This window comes from Rattus norvegicus, chromosome X (assembly GCF_021556685.1).
Source record: "Rattus norvegicus strain SHRSP/BbbUtx chromosome X, alternate assembly SHRSP_T2T, whole genome shotgun sequence".
In the NCBI taxonomy this organism is placed as follows: domain Eukaryota; kingdom Metazoa; phylum Chordata; class Mammalia; order Rodentia; family Muridae; genus Rattus; species Rattus norvegicus.
This window is the reverse complement of record NC_141554.1, coordinates 136642418-136651223: the sequence shown is the minus strand read 5'-3', so window position 1 is coordinate 136651223 and position 8806 is coordinate 136642418. Positions and strand designations below refer to the sequence as shown.

General features: G+C 40.6%; 1 pseudogene; it reads left to right on the top strand.

Moving 5' to 3' along the window:
• Positions 1–258: 258 nt before the first annotated feature.
• On the top strand, positions 259–2146 carry Gys1-ps2 (glycogen synthase 1, pseudogene 2; annotated as a pseudogene).
• The last annotated feature ends 6660 nt before the right edge of the window (positions 2147–8806 follow it).

Sequence of the window (8806 nt, the reverse complement as noted above, 5' to 3'; positions counted from 1 at the left end):
CATGTTCCTGCCTTGATGATAATGGACTGAACCTCTGAACCTGTAAGCCAGCCACAATTAAATGTTGTTCTTTATAAGAGTTGCCTTAGTCATGGTGCCTGTTCAGAGCAGTAAAACTTTAACTAAGGCAGAAGTTGGTACCAGGAGTGGGGTTTGCTGCAACAGGCCTGACCATGCTTTTGTTTGAAAGAATGTGGATTTTGGTGCTTTGGGTTTGGAAAGCATTGGAATGCTTTGAGTGGCTTTAAGTGGGGCTTAATGGGCTATCCTAGAAGGAATATAGAAGCCATTTACACTGTGCTGCAGACGAAGGTAAAATTGACCAGGGATGAATGAGGTGACAACTACTCTCTGGTGGGTCCATACAAGGAACAGGGTATGAGGATGCATGTGGAGTTCCTGGAGCCCCCAACTCCTGAACTGAAGAGGACTCTGGATTCCATGAACAGCAAGGGCTATAAGTTGTATTTTGGGTGTTAGCTGATCAAGGGGTCACCTCTAGTGGTGCTCCTCGATGTAGGGGCCTCAGCCTGGGCCCTGGAGCTCTGGAAGGGTGAACTTTGGGACACCTGCAACATCGGGGTACCCTGGTACAACCATGAGGCCAATGACGCTGTCCTGTTTAGTTTCCTCACCACCTGGTTCCTGAGTGAGTTCCTGGCCCAGAAGGAAGAGAAGCCATATGTGGTTGTGCACTTCCACAAATGGTTGGGGGGCGTTGGTCTGTGTGCCGTTGTCAGTGGCAACCATCATGCCATGCTCCTGGAGCACTACCTATGTGCTGGTGCCTTGGACTTCTACAACAACTTGGAGAATTTCAATGTAGACAAGGAAGTAGGCGAGAGGCAGATCTATCATTGGTACTATATGGAGCATGCAGCAGTCCACTGTGCCTGTGTCTTCAATATTGTGTCCCAGATCACTGCAATTGAGGCTCAACACCTCCTCAAGAGGAAACCAGATATTGTGACCCCCAATGGACTGAATGTGAAGAAGTTCTCTGCTATGCGTGGAGTCCAGAACCTTCATGCTCAGAGCAAAGCACGAATCCAGGAGTTTGTGTGTGACCATTTTTATGGGCACCTGGACTTCAATCTAGACAAGACTTTGTATTTCTTTATCGCTGGATGCTATGAGTGTTCCAACAAGGGAGCTGATGTTTTCCTAGAGGCGTTGGCCCGGCTCAACTACCTGCTCAGAGCAAATGACAGTGAGCAAACAGTTGTTGCCAGCTCGGGCCAACAATTTCAACGTAGAAACCCTCAAGAGCTAAGCTGTGTGCAAACAGCTATTGGACACAGCCAATACAGTCAAGGAGAAATTTGGGAGGAAGCTCTACAAATCATTATTAGTGGAGAGCCTCCCCGACATGAACAAGATGCTGGACAAGGAGGACTTCACTATGATGAAAAGAGCCATCTTTGCAACTCAGCAGCAGTCTTTCCCACTTGTGTGTACCCACAACATGTTGGATGACCCCTCAGACCCCATCTTGACCACCATCCACTGAATTGGCCTTTTCAACAGTAGTGCTGACTGTGTGAAGGTGATTTTTCACCCAGAATTCCTTTCTTCTACAAGCCCTCTGCTCCCTGTGGACTATGAAGAGTTTGTCCGTGGCTGTCACCTTGGGGTCTTCCCTTCCTACTATGAGCCCTGGGACTACACACCAGCGGAGTGCACTGTCATGGGCATCCCGATCATTTCCACGAACCTCTCCGGCTATGGAGAAGCACATTGCAGATCCCTCCGCTTAAGGCATTTACATTCTGGATCAGAGGCTCCGCAGCCTGGATGATTCATGCTCACACTCACCTCCTTCCTGTACAGCTTCTGCCAGCAGAGCAGGCGACAGTGCATCATCCAGTGGAATCACACATAACGATTGTCAGACTTGCTGGGTTGGAAGTACCAAGGCTGGAACTACATGTCTGCGCACCATATGGCTCTGGCCAAGGCCTTTCCAGACCACTTCACCTATGAGCCTCATGAGGTAAATGCGACCCAGGGGTACCATTACCCAATGCTGGCCTCCATGCCACCGTCACCCTCACTGTCTAGACACTCCAGCCCACACCAAAGTGAGGATGATGAAGAGCCACAGGATAGACCCCTGGGGGAAGACAGGGACCAGCCTGTTAGTTAAGTTGAGTTCAAACTTAGGTCAGGTTTTCTAAGATGGAGTCTCAACCCAAAAGATGTAGTCTCTCACCTCAGTCTGCTAGCTACCCTAGGACTAGTGCTGGAAGCTCTGTACCTTCTAGCCTCTGTACAATCATATGTAGGTCTGCAATGTTTTCAGCCTCTGAAGTTTGCTATTGAATAAATTCACCATTTACCTCGAGTCCATCCTTGGGACCCTCATCTAAGGTTTTCTTTGGTTTGTTTGTTTGTTTGCTTGCTTGTTTGTTTGTTTGTTTGCTTGCTTGCTTTTATAAAAAGAGGTTAAAAGGTATGTACAACTTCACTGACTTAGCTCTAATTTTTCCTGCAAGGTGGTCTGATAAGTCACCAGAGCCATATAAAAATGTCTTTCTAGAAGACAAGTTTCCCCTTTTGGCAATATTAGCCAACCGTTTTCTGGAGAAATTCCAATTTCTTGGGATACACTTTCATATCTCATATCCAAGGGGATATGCAGAAATGTCTCTTTAGAATAACTTGATTCCTGTCAATATGATTACACTTCCCCAGTATTGGTTTTTATACTTCATTGTTGTTATTTTTAAAAGATCTTTCAAAATGTTCTGTGTGTACATGTGTGATTTATGCATGGTGTGTGCATTTCGAGGCCAGAGAAGAGCATTAGCTGTCTGCTCTAAAGCCCCTCCTTAGTGTATTCAAACATTCTCTTACTGATCAGGGTGTTTTTCATTTTTAGCTAGACTGGTCCTTTTAAAAACTCTTTTTGAGATTTTACTTTACTTACATTTATTTTACTTTGTTTTTATGAGCATGGGTGTATTGCCTGGTGAACATAAAGACCAAAAAAGAGCATTGTATCTGTTAAGACTGGAGTTGCAGATGGTTATGAACTGCCATGTGGGTGCTGGGAATTGGACTCAGGTCCTCTGGAAGAGCAGCCAGTGCTCTTAGCTGCTGAGCCACTTCCCCAGTCCCCTGCTGAATCTTTAGTAAATTTATGATGGTTTCTAAACATGAGGAAAAAATTTAGTCTGCCCCCATTAAAGGTCCTGAACATAACTAATGACAAACCTCTGGACACCTCATTTCATCATTCCTTTTTTTCCACATTTATCATGAAATAAAGTTATGATTAACAGGCCTAATTTAAAGGTATGTATGTGTGTCTGTGATTGTGCCTATGAGTGTGCGTCTGTCTGTATGTATCTTTGTGTGCCTGTGTGTGTGTGTGTGTGTGTGTGTGTGTGTCTATGTAAATATTTTGGGAATGATTTTTTACACTACATTAATCTATAGGAGTTATTTCTTCCTTCATTTTTCATCTCTTTCTTAAAGCTGTCAGCTAATATGGAAGAATTTAACAGTTAATTGCAGAAATTGGAACTGAAAAAGCTGGTTATGCAGGACTTCAGTTTTGTAACCATCAGTCAAACCTGGAAAGAATGATAGCTAAGTGAATTCTTAGTTTTGAGTTTACTTCCTGGTTAAATGTTTTGGGCTCAGCACTTTTAACTGTTAATTCTGGAAATGGAGGCTGATTTTTAAAAAATTTTGTTACAGGATTTAGAAGGGATATCTGATTTTAAAAAGTATTTATTTTACTAAAATATATACTTTGTTTATATAAAAATCATTCATTGAATCATAAGATAAAAGCTTTATTGTTATAACAGTTGTCAATTTGCTAGATAAATTTTGATAAGCATTCTCTTCTAAAATATATTCTAGAAATGAATGAAATTTTTGTAAACTTTTTAATAATTAAGAGTGTCAGAAAAAGAAATGACAGAAAACAGTTTATGTTGATCAAAATAACTAAATATGCTGTTGGATCCTTGCCATGGCTTTGTTCTTCAGTAATATTCTTAGTATGTAAATGATAAACATGAGGTTTTTATTATGGCTGTACATACATGAAATGGTGAACTGATTTTGCTATTGGGATAAATCCTAGTAGACAATATGTTTTTGTTGTAAAGAAATCTGGTGCATGTATTATAAAATTATCAAAATTTTATGTTTTATTAAGATAATTATTATATTTGCTACTGATTTTATCAAGCTTTTATCTGCTTAAGAAAAAAATTTAAAGTCAAGAATCATTTAAGTAGCTGTTTAAGGGACTGGAAAGATGGCTCGATGATTAAGAGTATTGAGTGTTCTTTATGAGGACCAGGTTCAATTCCCAGTACCAACATGGCAGTTCATAGCCTCCCATAATTCCAGTTTCAGAGGATACAACACCTGCTTCTGGCTTCTTCTGCTGGCACCAGGCGTGCATGGGGTACAGAGACATAAATGTAATCAAAACACACATACACACATACACATACACAAAACAAAACAAAATGAAAATTTAAAAAGTATCTGATTGTGTTAGTCTTACTACATTTTGTAGACACACACACACACACACACACACACACACACACGGAGATTAGAGGAGAACTTGTGAGAACCGCTTTCACCATATAGGTCTTGGTGATCAGACTGTCAGGCAGGCTTGGTGACACCTGCTTTCGTTCACTGAGCCATCTAGTGGTTCATATAATGGTTTTATAAATTACTACTTTATAAACTATTTTAAGGTGATTTTAATGCATTTAACACTCTACCTGTATTGTGAAAAATTTATTAAACTAAAAGCATGTACATTCAATACCTACAAAGTAACTAGAAAGTACTTACTCTTTTAAATGTTTGTTTTTATGTGTATGGGTGTTTAGCCTTCTTGTGTATCTGTGCACCACATTTTTTTAAACAATGTACTTTACGACTGAAGAGATGGCTCAACCATTAAAGGCTAGGCTCACAACCAAAAATAAACAATGTACTTTTAAATTTATTTTTATTTATTTTATGTATGTGAGTACACCGTTGCGCACTTCAAATATACCCAAATTGTACATAGGATCCCATTACATGAGTCACCATGTGGTTGCTGGGAATTGAACTCAGGACCTCTGGAAGAGCAGTCGGTGCTCTTAACCACTGAGCTATCTCTCCAGCCTTCTGTGCGCCACTTTTGAGGCTAGTGCTCACAGAAACCATAAAAGAGCATTGAATCTATTGAAACTGTTACTACAGATAATTATGCCACCATGTGGACACTGAGAGTTGAACCTGAATCTTCTGCAAGAGCAGCAAATGTTAACTTCTAAGCTCTTTCTCCAGCTCCAAATGCTTACTCCGTATAAAATGTATTATGGCAATGATATTCTTTTGACATTTATGCTCTCCTACTCTTTGACCTAATCCATACCTATTTACCATAACTAAATATTTTGTCACTATACTTGTGAGATGTCCTTGTATGTCAGAAAAATGAGTGTGTTAATGGTCATGGTCACTCTTCTCTAAGGTTGTTAGAGGTCTAAATTGTTAAGTTTTGATTGTATTGTATACCTATTCTACTAAGCCAAAGATTACAAAATTTGCTTTAAAAATAGAAGCTTAGTTCATATATAACAGACTTCAATGTAGATCCTCAGCAATAATAATGATCATTGCTTCTTTCTCCTTTCTATGTTACATTATTTTCTATGTTCCTTATATAAAGGAAACAAAGCTTAGGAAAACACTTCTCAAAGTTGGTGTCCTCCAAAATAGAGGTATTTGTCATACTAGCCTTTTTCCGGCCTGTACTCTGGATTCCTAATTGTATTGTGACTATATCATCCTTTGGCAAAGATAATTAGACATGCCATACCACATATACTCCATGCAGTACATCTTACTAATACATTGGCATTGGAATTTGAGCACTATCCAAAGAACACACTTGTAAAAACAAATTACTTCATTTTAAAAGTTTTTATTTTTATTATTTTTAATTATCTGTAGGGGTGTGCGTGCGTGCCTGTGTCTGTGTGTGCGTGCATGCGCGCGTGCACGCATGGGTACATACACTTGACTGTAAGTGTTTGCAGAAGACGGAGCTATCAGATCCTCTGAAGCTGGAGCTATGGACAGTTGTAAGCTGCCTTGTGTGTATGCTCAGGAGCAAAATTCAGTGATATAATAGAGTAGCAATATTCTTCCCTTTTTGTTGCTTATTTTTGAAATTGTATTTTAATTACAGCATTTTGTCCTTCTCTCTCCCCCCTCCAACCCCTTCCACATACCCCTCTCCACTCTCCTTTAAATTCATGGTATCTTGCTTTATCACATATATAACCCATTGAATCCATATCCATATAGTGTAACTTCTATGTGTGTTTTCAGGGCTGACCATTTGGCACTGGGCAACCAGTTGGTGTCCTTGCCTCCCTTTTTGAGGCAGTATCTCCTCTTTCCTTTATCTCCTAAATGCTTTGCCACCACACTTCATTTAAGCACTGTGACAAAGTGACTCTAGCTTAGGCTACATAGCAAAACCTTGTCTCACAGTCAACAACAAAGTGAAGTTAAACTCAGAGCTTTATGAATTCTAGGCAAGCATTCTATCAACTAAGCTACAGCCCCAACCCCAAAAGAACTTACTTTTCTGGACATAGGTTTCCTAAATATTTGTTTTTTATGGTTGTGGTTTTAGAAGGCTTTGTAGGTGCTGTCTGTTAACATTGTGCAGAAGCACAACTGACAAAAGAATATGAGTAGCATTTTTGAGTTACTGAAATGTCACCAGTATGACAGACAAAATCAAAGCTCAAGAATGGACTCTCTGTAGTCCTGGCTTAGGAGCCATTTCTTTTACACATGTATACTTCTTAGTTGCTTAAAATTGGCAATAAAAGGTTTTATTGGAACTGTTTGATACCTGTCACTTCACAATATAGGAACAAACCAGATCAGCCAGTCCAGATCTCATCTATGTGGAAGGACAGTCAAAATCAAACTACTGATAATGTCTTCAGAGAATATTGTCTTATGAAGTTGTTGGGGGGAGGGGGATTATTGGAATCAAAATGAAGCCATTCTGGGCATGGTACCTCTTGCCTGTAATATAGCACTTAGGATACTAAAACAAAAGAATCATAAGTTTGAGGGAAGCCTAGGCTTCATAGTAAGTCCTTGTATCAAAGCCAACAACAAATGGAGTCAGCTGTGTCCACCGTTCCAAAAGGAACTCAAGCTAGGAAGTTATTGAGAAGGGTTTCCTTTTCCTAACTGTTTAATTTTTATTCACTTCACATCCAGCTCACAGGCCTTCCTGCTCTCCTCTTAGCCCCACCCTTATCAATCCCTCCCCACATGGCCCCTTACCCATCTCCTTAGAGTACGGGAGTCCCCCTTGGTCTTATGCATGGTCGCCTGACACATGCTGAATGTCTTCTAACCTTGGGTACTACTTGTGGTTCTGTTTGTGATATATAGATGTACATGAAGCTATACATATGTCAGACACAGGCATACTTAACCCAAGACTGAGATATATGGGCCATGGCTCAGTGGAAAAGAATGCTTTCTGTGCACGTCTGACAACCTGATTTAGATTCTAAGAACCCACGTTTGAAGCATATGCAAATGACAGGCATTGTTACTACAGAACATCTACAATGAGATGCAAAGTGGAGATAGAAGAAGTGGCTGAACACATGTGGAACAGGTATCCTGTAATATATGCAACGCAGCAGCAAAAACAAAGGACCCTGCCTCATAACAAGGAGGAAGATCTCTTGAAAAGTTGGTCTCTGACCTACACACATATGCTGTGACATTCATCCACTTGCATTTGCATTTGAGTGCATACACACACACACACACACACACACACACACACACACACACACACACGTCCATGAAATAAAGTAATCTCAACTGCTTTGTGGTACTATTCAATTTCAACTGACTCTCCACCCAAGGTCAACTTACCAGAAATGGCTGACTCTAAAAAAATGTGCTTTTGCTCCAGACCAAAATTGTTACCAGAGTTGTCAGACTCACAGCCTGAATCCTGGCTCAGCCACCCATCTGTAGAAACCCAATTAAAGAAACAAAAAAGAGCAGAAAAAGCAGAATTATTCAAAATGGTCACTTTGAGAAGAAAAACAAAGAGGTCAGGGATACCCGTACCACCCTACAAATCCACTGGGGTCTTGACATGAGGTTTAGGTTTAAATAGAGGTCAAAGGGTATATAACTATGCAGTGTAGTCAAGGTATGGTTCTGCCTATCATCATCTCTCCTTGAAGGTAGTCTGACAATTTTGCATGATATCTTTTTCCAGATTAGTTCCTCTCTATTGGACACCAGAGTGCCCTTTCCTTCTCCCAGCATCAAACTCATGGGGAACTCAAATGCATCGATGTCTTTTATTTCTTAGTCTGACATAAAGGACAGGATGGAAGTAACTCTTTAGAATATCCTCATTCCCACCAGGATGGTGGTTAATCCAGAATGTGGGCAGCACCATCCCATGGACTGGTATTCCAAATTAAACAAATAAGGAATAAGAGAAAAAGCGCTATGGTAGTTGGAATGAGAAATGTCTCCCGATAGTTTGGGGCATAACTCCCCTCCTTGCCCTTTTCTTCAATTATATGCAATAACACCACCTCTCTGTTCAGCTCTATATAATAAACACACTGAGCTTCCACTGTGCTGCATTGTTACTCCAGCCCCGGGCCAGATTATCTGATCCCAGCTTTCTGTCTATGTGTCTGTCTGTCAGTGTGTGTCTGTCTCTTTCCCCATTCATCCACCACCCCAGTCAGTCTCT